A 13480-nucleotide genomic window follows, 5' to 3' on the forward strand; every position below is an offset into this window, starting at 1 on the left:
AATGGCTCCACATAGCAAAGAAACTCATTCTGCAGGAAAAACAAGCAGTAGAAAAATAGAATTACTTCCTCAACATTTGAATGTTAGAAGCTAGACTTCTGTCCAGCTGTTTTAGTGATGTTAATAAGACAACTTTCCACCCTCAGACAGCTCTTTTTCCTAATCATACCTCTTTACAACTACTCGTTTGAAAAAAGTTCCCATCCGGCGAGGTAGTATGGTTAGTGATCAGTCTGTCTGAAGTAATCTGGTTTTGCTATCTAAGCAGGAAGAACCAAGCCTTGAGGTTTGCCATTCCAATCTATTCCGCCTCCCACTTAAAGATGGCTTTCCAAATATGAGGAGCCCCCAAATAGACAGACCAAAACACAGACAGACGACTCTGGCCACACACAAAGTTCTATCAGAAATACTGCTGTTGTTCCCTGAATATTTGTTATGGCCACTATTTTGACATCAGGATGTGGATTTTGTTGTTAATTTTCCTTCGATTTGCCCTTCATGTTAGGTTCAAAAAAGCCAGGACCCAGTGAAGGAGAAATGTCCCCAAACATTTGCTGAGTTGTAATGCTATGATTTTCCCTGTGGCATTGTTATGAAGCTCCCCAAAATGACAAAGATAGAGGCAGAACCAGAGAGGAATTTTGTGTGTGTTTCTGTTTGTGTTTATGTGTGGAGACAGAGACAAAGAGTGTGTCTGAGAGAAAAAGAAGGAAAGGAGAAAGAGACAGACAGACAGACAGACAGACAGGCAGGCAGGCAGGCAAACAGAGAGAGAGGTGGGGAAAGGGAGGGAGAGGGGGAGAGAGAGAACACTATGTTTAAATTGACAAATGGTTGTGAAGAAAGACTAGACATTCCACTTGACACTAGGGCTAAGAACTAGGAGCCAGCCTGAAGCTCAATAATGTGCCCAAACTTCTTAACCAATTGAGTTAGCCAAACGTGGAAAGGGCGACAAGTCAGAGGACCATAGATTTAGAGCTAGAAGGGACCTTAGAGATCACTTAAATGAGAAGTCAATGAGGGGTCAATGAAAGGTGTCTACAGATAGATTTCAAGGGGTCCATAAATTTGGAGGAGAAAAAATAATCTTTATTTTCACCACCTTCAGTTAGAGTTAATCTTGCATTTCCTTCCATTATTTATAAACATTCTGAGCAGTGGTTTATAGGCTTCATCACCTTATCATAGGGGTCCTCCAGGATACAAAAAGTCCTGATCTAACCCATCCTCCACATTTTACAAATAAGGAAGCTGAAGTCCAGAGAGAAACCATTCCCCAGGTCTCACAAAGTTTAATTGGTAGAGAAAAAGATTAAAACTCATGGCCTCTGACTCCAAAGCCCACTCTCCACTGTGCTATACTACTCCATTATAAGCTACTTGTCATTAAAGAAATGGAAAGACTTAAAGCATTACTTAAATATAGCTATTATCATTATTATTAGACACAGAAACCCTTAAAAAACCATTTTCTAATTTATAGAAGGAAATGAAAACTGCACTATTGGAAGAGGTACAGACACTGAAAAAATTACAGAGCACTGAGGCACTGGAAAAAGCACTGAAGAAATATTAAGATCATTCAAATGGAGGCTGGAAGTTTAGGATGTCAAAAAGAGGATGTCTATTCAGCTAAGAGTCATTTAAGCTGAGAGTCTATGACTCTGCGGCCAATTTCCCCAAAACCTAAGAAGGAAAAATTACACCATTATTGAGAGAAGAAATAAATCTATCTTTTTTTTTTTTTTTTGGTCAAATAAAGTTTGTTTTATTGTATCATGGTTTCCATTGTGTACAATGGCAGCAAATTTCTTGAATCAACAAAACATTCACTGCCGGCCTGGGCAGAAAAACTGCCACAAGATATGTTTCCCTTTCTGGGCAGAGTAGCAAAGGATGGAATTTTAACAATGAATTTCCTTGTTTTTATAGGTTTAAGTCAAAAGGCCATGTTCTGCTCTCAGATCAACATGAACAATTCCCACTGAAGTTACTCATGTATGTCTGAGGGAGAGTTTAGCTCCCACATTTATGTTTTATTAAATGATATATCTTTTTATTACTCTAATGTACAAGGAAGAAGGGAGTATGAATCAGAACCTCTAATTAAATTAAAATGATTCCTTAGATCTGAGTAAATTTTAATGTTTTTAGAGGAAGACTAGCATCTCAATAATAGCTTATGCTTGTCATGCTTTGAAGTTACATCTGTCCTTTCCTTTTGATAGGAAGGATGATATGGGTAGTGCAAGTACCATTTCTGCATTTTAAAAATAAGGAAATAGCAGCTCATAAAGGTAGGGGAAACATACCTAAAACTATTAGAACAAAAAACTTGAACCCATGGCTTCTTAATGCAAATTTAGTACTCTTCCTATGATACCGCCTTGCCTCATTCTTCAGCTTGCTAATGAAAATTGATCAATCCTACTAAGAACATCAATGAACAACCCTTTCCCCAGTGAGTGGATGATTAACTCAAGTCATATTTTTGTGATTTGGACAGTGGAAGTCCCATTGTTAGGATAAGATAGTTTGCTATGCCTACTGTTAGCATATGGAAGAGATTCACAGAAAGGTGTGCAATACAATGTCTCTGCTCCCCAGTTTATAGCTTATGAAAGGATCCTATTTCTAGTCCCCTTTTCATGGAAAGATGAGGATCCTTCCATCATCTGCTGAGCTGAAACTTGGATGTATTCCAAATCTGAATGGCCAATATATTTACTCATTCCTACCCAGATGCATTTGAGTAAAGAGTCAAGGAAACTCCCACTGGTGAGGAAAGAGGCCTCAAAACTTTATCTTCCCACCTGAGACTCTGCCCTGTGGTCTATGAGCACAGGGTCCTGCTGTTGTTTTTATTGGTTGCGTCTATTCTTTCCTGCTTTGAGTGAAAGAGTCTCAGAGATGGACCATCATGTGATCCTTGAAAGATCAAGAAAAGGAGCTACCAGAGGCCCAGGAACCACAATGCGGTCCAAAGTTTGCTCTCTGCCTAGGTGCCAGTTCTTTCAGTAGCTGAGATGCCAGCTCATTCAATGGTGATACAACATTCAGAAATGGAGTTGGTAGGAGAAAGGCTTCCTAGAAATTGTTTATGTTTTAACTCCCTTTCCCTAGGGACTGAGATAGTACAGGAGAAAAGGGACTTTCAGAAAGAAAGGGTTATTTCTCAATAATAACCCTAAGTAAAAACTAATTGACGTCAATTAATTAAAGAATACTGGGCTAGCTTTGCTAGAACACACCGGGGTTTACGCCAGTAGCATTAGAGAAAGAACCACTGCGAATCCTTCAGAGTACTTTACAGAACCTTTGAGAGGAAAAATCCGGCCTTACTCACTCAGGAAACCTGGCATGTTACTGTGCCTGTGGGGGAGAGAATAAGCCTTGAGTCTGAATGAATCCATTGGAATGCAGCTAACCAGAGATTTTTGCCATTGTGACCTTCAGGAGAAAGCATAAGATTTTTTATTAGTGTTCTCTCCCAAAGCCTTTTCATAGGAAAGGGGTGACTCAGGATTCCCAAAGCCATGCCAGTAAAGCAAAACCTCCAGCAGGTCTTACCACACTGGGAAGACTTTTAGTATAAACCCCAGGACAGATCTTGTATCTTTAGAGGGCCAATCCAGCAAAACTAAGCTCATCACAAAAGAGTTTTTCAATATACTTTTGGAAGGAGGAAGAAAACAATATTTTTTAATCTTCCAGGGTACCTATTTTGTTCTATCTCCTTCACCTTCTTATATTTCACATCACATAACCCTAATTAATGCTCAGAAGAATATAAGTTTCTAGAGGGTAAGGGCTTTGTGTTGCCCGTTCCTAATATAAAAGTTACCACATAATAGGTTCTTCTAAATGCTTATTGAATTGAATTGTTAGGTTTGAAATGATGATTCAAGTGCTCATCTTTCATGTTTTCTATAATGTTCTCTTGCTAAAGTAGGAAACAAAATCAACACTGCAGAAATTTTTCCAACAACAAAAGATACTTTCTCTTTGGTCTTCAATTCATCAGAATGTTTCATCTCTCAAGTATTCTGATTAATGAAAGTTTTACTCTAGCTCCCACACCCTTCGTAGACATGCAAATGGTGATGTTCCCTTTCACCCCCAACATTTCTCTCAATGGGCTGTTTTCCCCACCCCGCCCCCACCCCTCAATCTGCTTATCTGTACTATATTTGACACTCCTAACCAGTATTATTTGGCATTTGGTCAAATGGATTCAGGTTTGAGCGTCACAGGCCACAGCATCAAAGGCACTTCCCAACTTTGCTTTCTGCATCAAATGAAGGCTATGTTATTTGATACAATAGGAATGCAGAGTAGAGAATGATGAATGTTTTGGGCTTTAGAGCCAAGGCACACATTTCCAGCATCAGAAAAAGTTTCTGCTAGTTAATTTGGACTTAGCAGTTTGCTTTTAAGGAGAAAGCACTAAAACAGATTAGTAGTTTTTTGTTTTTCCTTTGAAAAATTAAGACAGAATGGGAAATATTAAAATAAAACAGTGGTTGATTTGTTGAATTATAACTGAAAAATTCAAAATATGTAATTTACTGAATGATTAGTGTCAAAGTTCACAACTTGCAGATCAAAGCAGTTTTGGGGGAAAGGAGAGCATACCAAGATGAGTTTTGAACAAATTTTTATTGGCCAAGTAAGTACAGGGCACTAGCCAGAACCAAGAGATGAGTTAAAAAAAAAAAAAAGAAAGAAAGAAAGAAAGAAAAGAAAAGAAAAGAATATACAATATAATTGGAAATAGCACAGGCAGGTACACACACACACACACACACACACAGAAGTGACAGTACAAATATTGTAGGGGTAATAAAGTACAAAACCGCAGAGAGAAGTCAATGAGAATTTAGAGAGGAACAATAGAATGTACCAGTCAATGAAAAACATTTAGAAATCACAGTGTGAGAGTAGAAAAAACAATGAATTTAGTTTTAGCAGACCTGGCTTTCTGTCTGGGTTCTGCTGTTTCATATCCATGTTACCATGCACGTATCCCTTCACTCATCTGTAATGTGCACTACCTACTTCACTGGATTATTGTAATGAAAATACTTTATATCCTATAAAGAGCATCACACAAATATGAATTCTAAAATGTTAGGCTGAGGAATTTTGATTTGATGTTATTGTGCTAGGACTTAGAGGACCATGGTAGCTTCTTTCTAGACTATTATTGGTTAATACAGCACTTCTATAAGGTAATCAAATGAAAGCTATAATCACATCTGTTTTCCAGAGAAGATGGAAAGCAAAGACATCTCAATGGCAGAGCTTAAATTAGAGCTCTTACCTCAGATGGAATTTTCCCTCAGACTCAGACACCATCCATCTGAGTGCCCTTGGAGAGCTAAAAATCAAATGTGGACCTTTATCACTGGAAACTGGCTGCCTCCCTCCCTCAAAGCCAATGTCTGTTCAACACCACAGATTTCTTGAGTTTGCAACCCCTCACCTATCTTGTCAGTTAGTCTCTTGAAGAGATACTACAATTTTCTAAAAGGCGAAAGTAAAACACTAAATGAGTTTCAACACTCAAGAGAATGATGTGGTCAAAACAACTCATCTTCCTTGAAACAAAGCATGTGAAAGGCTATATTGCTCCTCTCCCCTCTCTCTCTATTTCTCTCTTCCTCTCTCTTTCTCCTCCTCCTTCTCTCCCTCTTTTCTTCAACCAACCATAATAGGATTAATCCAATTTGGACCATAAAATTTCTGGCACTGGTCTATATATTGTAGGGTTGGTTATCTAATCAGTTTTCATTTGCATTTTCTCATTTAAGTTAATAAGACCCATTTAGGGAATAGGGATTAACCTAAAAGGAACCAATGAAACAGGCTTATCTGAAAATGGACACAATTACTCAGAAAGAATGTGAATGCAGACATGCAAAGAATATGCAAACCATCAGGCTTTGGATCAGTCCATATAATGCAGTCAGTCTGTATTCCAGGACAACTGTCAGTGTCCCAGTGCTATTTTTTGATATTAAAATTTGCATATGCTTATGTTGCCTGCTTCAGCAACCCTGACATTCATTTTCCTACTGTTTGAATGTCTTTTAGAGTATGAACTTTATCCCCCATCTTTACTTATAGGATCCCTCCAGAAGAAGTGATACCCTGGCATAGTTCTGCCATTTGTCAGCCAAAAGTCTGGTTACACATTTGCTCGTCAATCTAAATCTAACCTATTCTCATACAAGCACTTGGTGCTTCATGTAAATCAACCAGACATTCTGTCATTCACCAGTATCTCTCCAGTCTTCTAAATCCAAGTGCTTTTTATCCAATGTTTCATTTTATTTGTAGAAGGAAAATTTAATGAATGCATTTTTTCTTCCCCCGAATTGTTAATACCAGAACACTGTAAATCTGTTTATTACCACAACAAGGATAAATGATACGTCTGCCAAAGATTTTTGATAACGGGTGCAGTAATGCATTTCAGCACTTTCTGAAATTAAAGGTCTGCCCTGAAAGGTAAGTGGTATAATGCATGACTAACAAACTCAATACCCAAATTCTGGCTTTTAGTTTTACTTGTCAGTGTAATTTATAGTGACCAACAGAGGCTGTCTGGTATGATCATAATCCAATTACTGCTCTCATGATATATAAGTTAATCTTAGGTAAGACACTAACTCTGGGTGGTAGGAAAGGGTAGATCACCTTATTAATATAGCATGTTTTACTATGATGATACTAAATGGAAGTTATTAAGGAACTTTTAAACATCTATGATAAGAGGACCTGCTGTTTGTACAAAGTTTAATTAAATTCAAGATGTTTCCTAGAAGTATAGGTTTAATTTTTAGTTTAATTTTTAGTTAAATTTTCTCTTTTCAAAGACATTTCAAGCTATTCTTTTATATCATTCTCTCTTCTTTTGCCTTTCTTTTATGCTAATGATGGATTAGATCTCCTCCCCTACCCCCCACTTTTGACATTTTCAGTGAGCAAAGGTGGAATAAGAAGTGAGGGAATTTGGAACACAAGAGTTCAAATCCCAGCTTCTGCTGAACTGTGTATGACACTGGGCTTGGCATCCAATTCCATGTATTTCTCTCTAGATATAAAATGGAGATCTTCATGATGAACTAACTCATAAAATAATTATAAAAAGTCAGAGGACCCTTGGATCTAGGATGAGAATTTAATATTGGCTTAAGGCTATCAATATAATATATATATATACATATATATAATAAGAAGAATGGATCTTTCTGAAGTAAGGGGTAGGAACTGAGAGTAAATTTAAGATCATGGAGGGATCTTTGAACCTGGTTCCAGACAAGATGGGTTCAAGCCCCAATTCCACCGTTTAGTTTTACTAGCTCTGTGTATTATGCAATTTGGAAAACTCATTAAAGGAGATTCCATCTTTTTATCTGTAAATCAGAGCTAATAATATTTGCCTTTTCCCTGTCTAGAGACTGTGGTGAGAAAAATGTGGTAGAAAAATCCAATGAGTTATTTTAAAATATGAATATGAATTATTTTGTTATAGTTGTTTGGGTTTTTTGTGGGGTGGGCACTAGTACAGATCTATGATTTCATTGATGAAGAGGTGAAAACAACTCTAGTGAAAAAACTCCATCTACCAATGCAGATCTGCAACTGTTCTGCAATTTATAATTTGTTGTGAGTTGTCTGGGACACTGAAAAATGAAGTGGCTTACACTGAGTCACCCTTCCAGTTTGTTTCAGGGACAGAATCTTGAACCTAGTTCTTTCTAACTCTGAGGCTAGGGCTGCTGTATCATGAAACTGGATCACATTGTCTGTAAAAATGCTTAGACTAAGTCAGGATTTTAGTAACACATCTTGATGCTTTTCTTGTTTTGTGTCCTGGGATGCATTTAGCAGACCTTTGTTTAGCAGATAGTCCTTAGGGAGAAGACCTGTTCTTGTCAGTGAAAAGTTTGACAGAAAAAAATTTAAGAATATGTTTTATTTTTCTATGTGCTTTTTAAATGAAGGGCACGATTCTTCTGGGAATCCCGTGTGGTCTAAGTTTCATCATGTGTAAAATGAGACTAGATGAATTTTGAAAGCTTCTATCATACTCTGAGTAGATCTTTGCTGTGTGGAAATAGGGACATAATATGAAAACACCAGGCATAATACAGAGATAAAAATCTCTCTAAACAAAATCTTTTGTTCTGCCTTAGTGAGAGCTGGAATTCATTTACCCTAAAAGCTCGCACATGTGATCTGGACACTCCCACAGTTTGCTTTTTTTTTTTTTTTTTTTTTTTTTAAACCTTTGCCTAACTCCCTCCCTCTAGTGTTTACTATATGAAATACAGTGTCTGATGCAGCCTCTTCATTCAATAACATGGCATAGAACAGAAACATTGATGATGAGTTTTTTCCAATTATGGTTGTCTGTAATCTTGGGCTAGGCAGATGTTTTTGTCTGAACTTTAAATGAAAATATCAGATCAGAGACACCAGGCAATGGTACCATGAAAAGAATACTGGGTCCAGAAGAGCTCAACTTAAAATCTTATTATCTATTAATAATTATGGGGAAATATTGGTCCATTATCACAAGCATTCTCACAGTTCTGGATCACAGGCTGTTTAATGGACTACCAGTCTTATTAAAAAATAGTTCACTATCTCTGATTATATGGGTAAAGCATTATTTTTTTCCCTTTACTTCTTTGTTTCCTAATAACATTTTTCTGACAACTTTATAATAGGAAAAGGATATTTTCAAAAATGACATTCACAACATGTCACTCATAATTTTTCCAGGCTCCCAGGAAAACTAAAAATTAAAAAAAAAAAAAAAAAAAGATTTCAGGGTAGCTAGGTGGTACAGTAGATAAATCACCAGCTCTGAAGTCAGGAGGACCTGAGTTCAAATCTGATCTCGGACATTTACAGCCTAGCTGTAAGACCCTAGGCAAGTCACTTAATCCCAATTGCCTCAGGGGAAAAAATAAAGATTTGGTCATATGAAAACACAGTCATATTCTCAACCCCAGCATATCTTTAAGGCAAAAGATGCTGCCTTCTGTGAAATATTTTTTGAATGTACTGTTCCATTTTCACTAAAAAGGAAGCTTTCCCCTAGTGTCTACCAGTCTGGAAATCAGATGTGACATATTATCATTCCATAAGCCTCAGTTTCCTTATAGTGAGGAAATTGGTTTAGATCCCAGCTAGACCCCATTTAGTATCTTGTAATCAAATATGGGGGTAGCAAAATGATGATTTATTTTCAGTAAATGTTTGAGTTGCATACCTATTTTATATACCAATAAAACCAGGGTTATATTTTTCTAGCAAAAAGGAATAGTGAGTGGAAAAAAATTAAGCTAGTATAGATAACCTCTAGGGTCTTTAACATTTCTAAATCTGTGAATCAGATTCAGGAGAAAGCATTTATATATCTTAGATATAATTTTAAAATTTTTATCTCCCATGTATCACTGTCCATGAAGACTTTACTGAAATATGGCAACCTGATTCATAATGAAATAGAGACTTATATGTCACAGAGAAGAATTTCCTACCATTTAAAAACATATACATGTACAATAATTATAATGCATAATTTAAAAGTGCTTTGCCATCTCCTTTCCTCAAAAATGGTACTTGATCCAGTCGCCTATCTTCCCTTAGCTGCTATTTTGATTAAAATGTCCTCAAGAATCATTTAAACAACAAATGTTTGTTGTGTTCCTACCAAGCGTGATGTTAAGTATTATTGTTGGTTGTTGTTCAGTCACGTCTGTTGAATGCAATTCTTTGTGATCCCACTTGAGGTTTTCATGACAAAGATATTGGAGTATTTGCCATTTCCCTTTCCTGCTCACTTTACAGATGAGAATTCTGAGGCAAACAGGGTTAAATGACTTGCTCAGAGGCAGTCACAAAATTATCTGAAGCCGGATTTGAATTTAGGTATTCCTTTTTTTAAGCCTTCTCTCTATCCTTGGCACCCTGTTGACAGAGAACTAGCACTTCAGGTGTGAGGACTCGCTGAGGCCTTTTCAAGGTTATTCTTCTACCTTTGATGTCCAGGTCACCCAACTCTCTCCTGTGGCTCCAAGAAACTATAGTGGCTATAATGCAGCAGCAGCCACAGCCCAGAAAAATCATCTCAGCAGACAGACTAAACCATTTTGAGAGTAATAGACAGCTTCCAAACCTTCAGTGAATTGGGGGATGTTTACCCCAAGCACGGGAAGACTTTCCCCCATAAAATGGCTGGATGAGAACAATGCACCTGCACTTTGATGACTCTGGAAGAGAGATTGAAAATGATGGTGTTGTGCAACTGTCTCACTTAAATCCAATTCAAACACAAGTCAAGATCCTGTGATATTATTGGTCCTATTCAAAATGAAAGACAACGATTTTGACTAAAAAGGAAGTAATTTACCCTAGCTACTGAATCAGGCAATAGACAATTCCAAATATTAACCAGAAGCGAAGGCCACCCAGGAGTCAGACTGTCAACGTTGATGGCCAGAATGAAAGCCTCATTAAAATCGCGACTTCTGCTCATGAGTCCAACAAAAATAGAGGATAAATTCAGTATAAACAGAGATAAGAGAGCCTGGCTTTCCTAGAGCAGAAGTGTCCCTCTAGAGAATGTGTTGTTCACTTCCATATTGGGGTGTAGAGGATCTCCGGTAAAATTGTAGCAGGTGTGACAAGGAATCTAAAATAAATTGGCTACTTCAACTAATAAACTCAGTTCATAGCCTAAGCGCTAAGCAAGGCTGTAGCTACAGCAAATTCCCAACTTCAATCCACTGTTTAATCTGGTAACAATGTGAGGCCTCAAGGCAAGCTCAGCACAACTCACATCCAGGAAAACCACTTGTTTCCCAGCACAATATCCCCAACCATTAAATCACTCTGTAGCCAAACACGACTTCAGCACTAGGTTTATAAACTTACACCTACTCCAGGCTATTCAGCAAAGATAATTCCTGCTCCAATATTGGGGAAAGCAGCTGCCGGTGCCATTCCATTACTACACTAAATATAAACTGACTCAAAACCAAACCCAAATCTCAGCTAAATGCTAATACTGAATTTCAGCCCTTGGCCTGGGTGATGAAGGAACCCGTCCTGAATTAGAAATCAGTGCAGTTTGTAAAACATGATATACAAAGAAGAGACTGTTAAATTTATTATGACAGATGAACAGCTATGGTGTAGTAGAAAGAACATGGCATGTGGGGTTTTGTGACTCAAGTTCTGGCTTTGGCGTGTCTCAGTTGAGGTTAACCTGAATCCCTTCATCTTACTGGCCCTTAGTTTCTATTTCTGACAAATGAGAATGAAGATAAAGCCTGCAGTCTTTCTTATTGGCCCTCAGTTTCCATTTCTGTCAAGTGAGAATGAGAATTATACTTGCAGCATTTCTTATTGGCCCTGTTTCCATTTCTGACAAATGAGAATGAGGATAATGCCTCCAGCATTTCCTATTGGTCCTCAGTTTCCATTTCTATCAAGTGAGAATGAGAATTACACCTGCAGCATTTCCTATTGGTCCTCAGTTTCCATTTCTATCAAGTGAGAATGAGAATTACACCTGCAGCATTTCCTATTGGCCCTCAGTTTCCATTTCTGATAAATGAGAATGAGGATAATACCTGCAGCATTTCCTATTGGCCCTCAGTTTCCATTTCCTATAAATGAGAATGAGGATAATACCTGCAGCATTTCCTATTGGCCCTCAGTTTCCATTTCCGATAAATGAGAATGAGGATAATACCTGCAGCATTTCCTATTGGCCCTCAGTTTCCATTTCCGATAAATGAGAATGAGGATAATACCTGCAGCATTTCCTATTGGCCCTCAGTTTCCATTTCCGATAAATGAGAATGAGGATAATACCTGCAGCATTTCCTATTGGCCCTCAGTTTCCATTTCCGATAAATGAGAATGAGGATAATACCTGCAGCATTTCCTATTGACCCTCAGTTTCCATTTCCTATAAATGAGAATGAGGATAATACCTGCAGCATTTCCTATTGGCCCTCAGTTTCCATTTCCGATAAATGAGAATGAGGATAATACCTGCAGCATTTCCTATTGGCTTTCAGTTTCCATTTCCGATAAATGAGAATGAGGATAATACCTGCAGCATTTCCTATTGGCCCTCAGTTTCCATTTCCGATAAATGAGAATGAGGATAATACCTGCAGCATTTCCTATTGGCTTTCAGTTTCCATTTCCTATAAATGAGAATGAGGATAATACCTGCAGCATTTCCTATTGGCCCTCAGTTTCCATTTCCGATAAATGAGAATGAGGATAATACCTGCAGCATTTCCTATTGACCCTCAGTTTCCATTTCCTATAAATGAGAATGAGGATAATACCTGCAGCATTTCCTATTGGCCCTCAGTTTCCATTTCCGATAAATGAGAATGAGGATAATACCTGCAGCATTTCCTATTGGCTTTCAGTTTCCATTTCCTATAAATGAGAATGAGGATAATACCTGCAGCATTTCCTATTGGCCCTCAGTTTTCATTTCCTATAAATGAGAATGAGGATAATACCTGCAGCATTTCCTATTGGCCCTCAGTTTCCATTTCCGATAAATGAGAATGAGGATAATACCTGCAGCATTTCCTATTGGCTTTCAGTTTCCATTTCCTATAAATGAGAATGAGGATAATACCTGCAGCATTTCCTATTGGCCCTCAGTTTCCATTTCCGATAAATGAGAATGAGGATAATACCTGCAGCATTTCCTATTGACCCTCAGTTTCCATTTCCTATAAATGAGAATGAGGATAATACCTGCAGCATTTCCTATTGGCCCTCAGTTTCCATTTCCGATAAATGAGAATGAGGATAATACCTGCAGCATTTCCTATTGGCTTTCAGTTTCCATTTCCTATAAATGAGAATGAGGATAATACCTGCAGCATTTCCTATTGGCCCTCAGTTTTCATTTCCTATAAATGAGAATGAGGATAATACCTGCAGCATTTCCTATTGGCCCTCAGTTTCCATTTCCGACAAATGAGAATGAGGATAATACCTGCAGCATTTCCTATTGGCTTTCAATTTCCATTTCCGATAAATGAGAATGAGGATAATACCTGCAGCATTTCCTATTGGCCCTCAGTTTCCATTTCCTATAAATGAGAATGAGGATAATACCTGTAGCATTTCCTATTGGCCCTCAGTTTCCATTTCCTATAAATGAGAATGAGGATAATACCTGCAGCATTTCCTATTGGCTTTCAGTTTCCATTTCCGATAAATGAGAATGAGGATAATACCTGCAGCATTTCCTATTGGCCCTCAGTTTCCATTTCCGACAAATGAGAATGAGGATAATACCTGCAGCATTTCCTATTGGCCCTCAGTTTCCATTTCTGACAAATGAGAATGAGGATAATACCTGCAGCATTTCCTATTGGCCCTCAGTTTCCATTTCTGACAAATGAGA

General features: G+C 37.8%; 1 protein-coding gene across 1 annotated transcript in view; it reads left to right on the forward strand.

The window, feature by feature from the left end:
- The first annotated feature begins 6201 nt into the window (after positions 1–6201).
- Positions 6202–13480, forward strand: part of ITGB6 (integrin subunit beta 6) — a 193136-nt gene continuing 185857 nt past the window's right edge. The window contains exon 1 of the mRNA XM_051986289.1: positions 6202–6519. The gene's annotated coding sequence lies outside the window, so the exon portion shown is untranslated. The remainder of the gene's footprint in view (positions 6520–13480) is intronic.

Source organism: Antechinus flavipes, chromosome 3 (assembly GCF_016432865.1).
Source record: "Antechinus flavipes isolate AdamAnt ecotype Samford, QLD, Australia chromosome 3, AdamAnt_v2, whole genome shotgun sequence".
Lineage (NCBI taxonomy): Eukaryota > Metazoa > Chordata > Mammalia > Dasyuromorphia > Dasyuridae > Antechinus > Antechinus flavipes.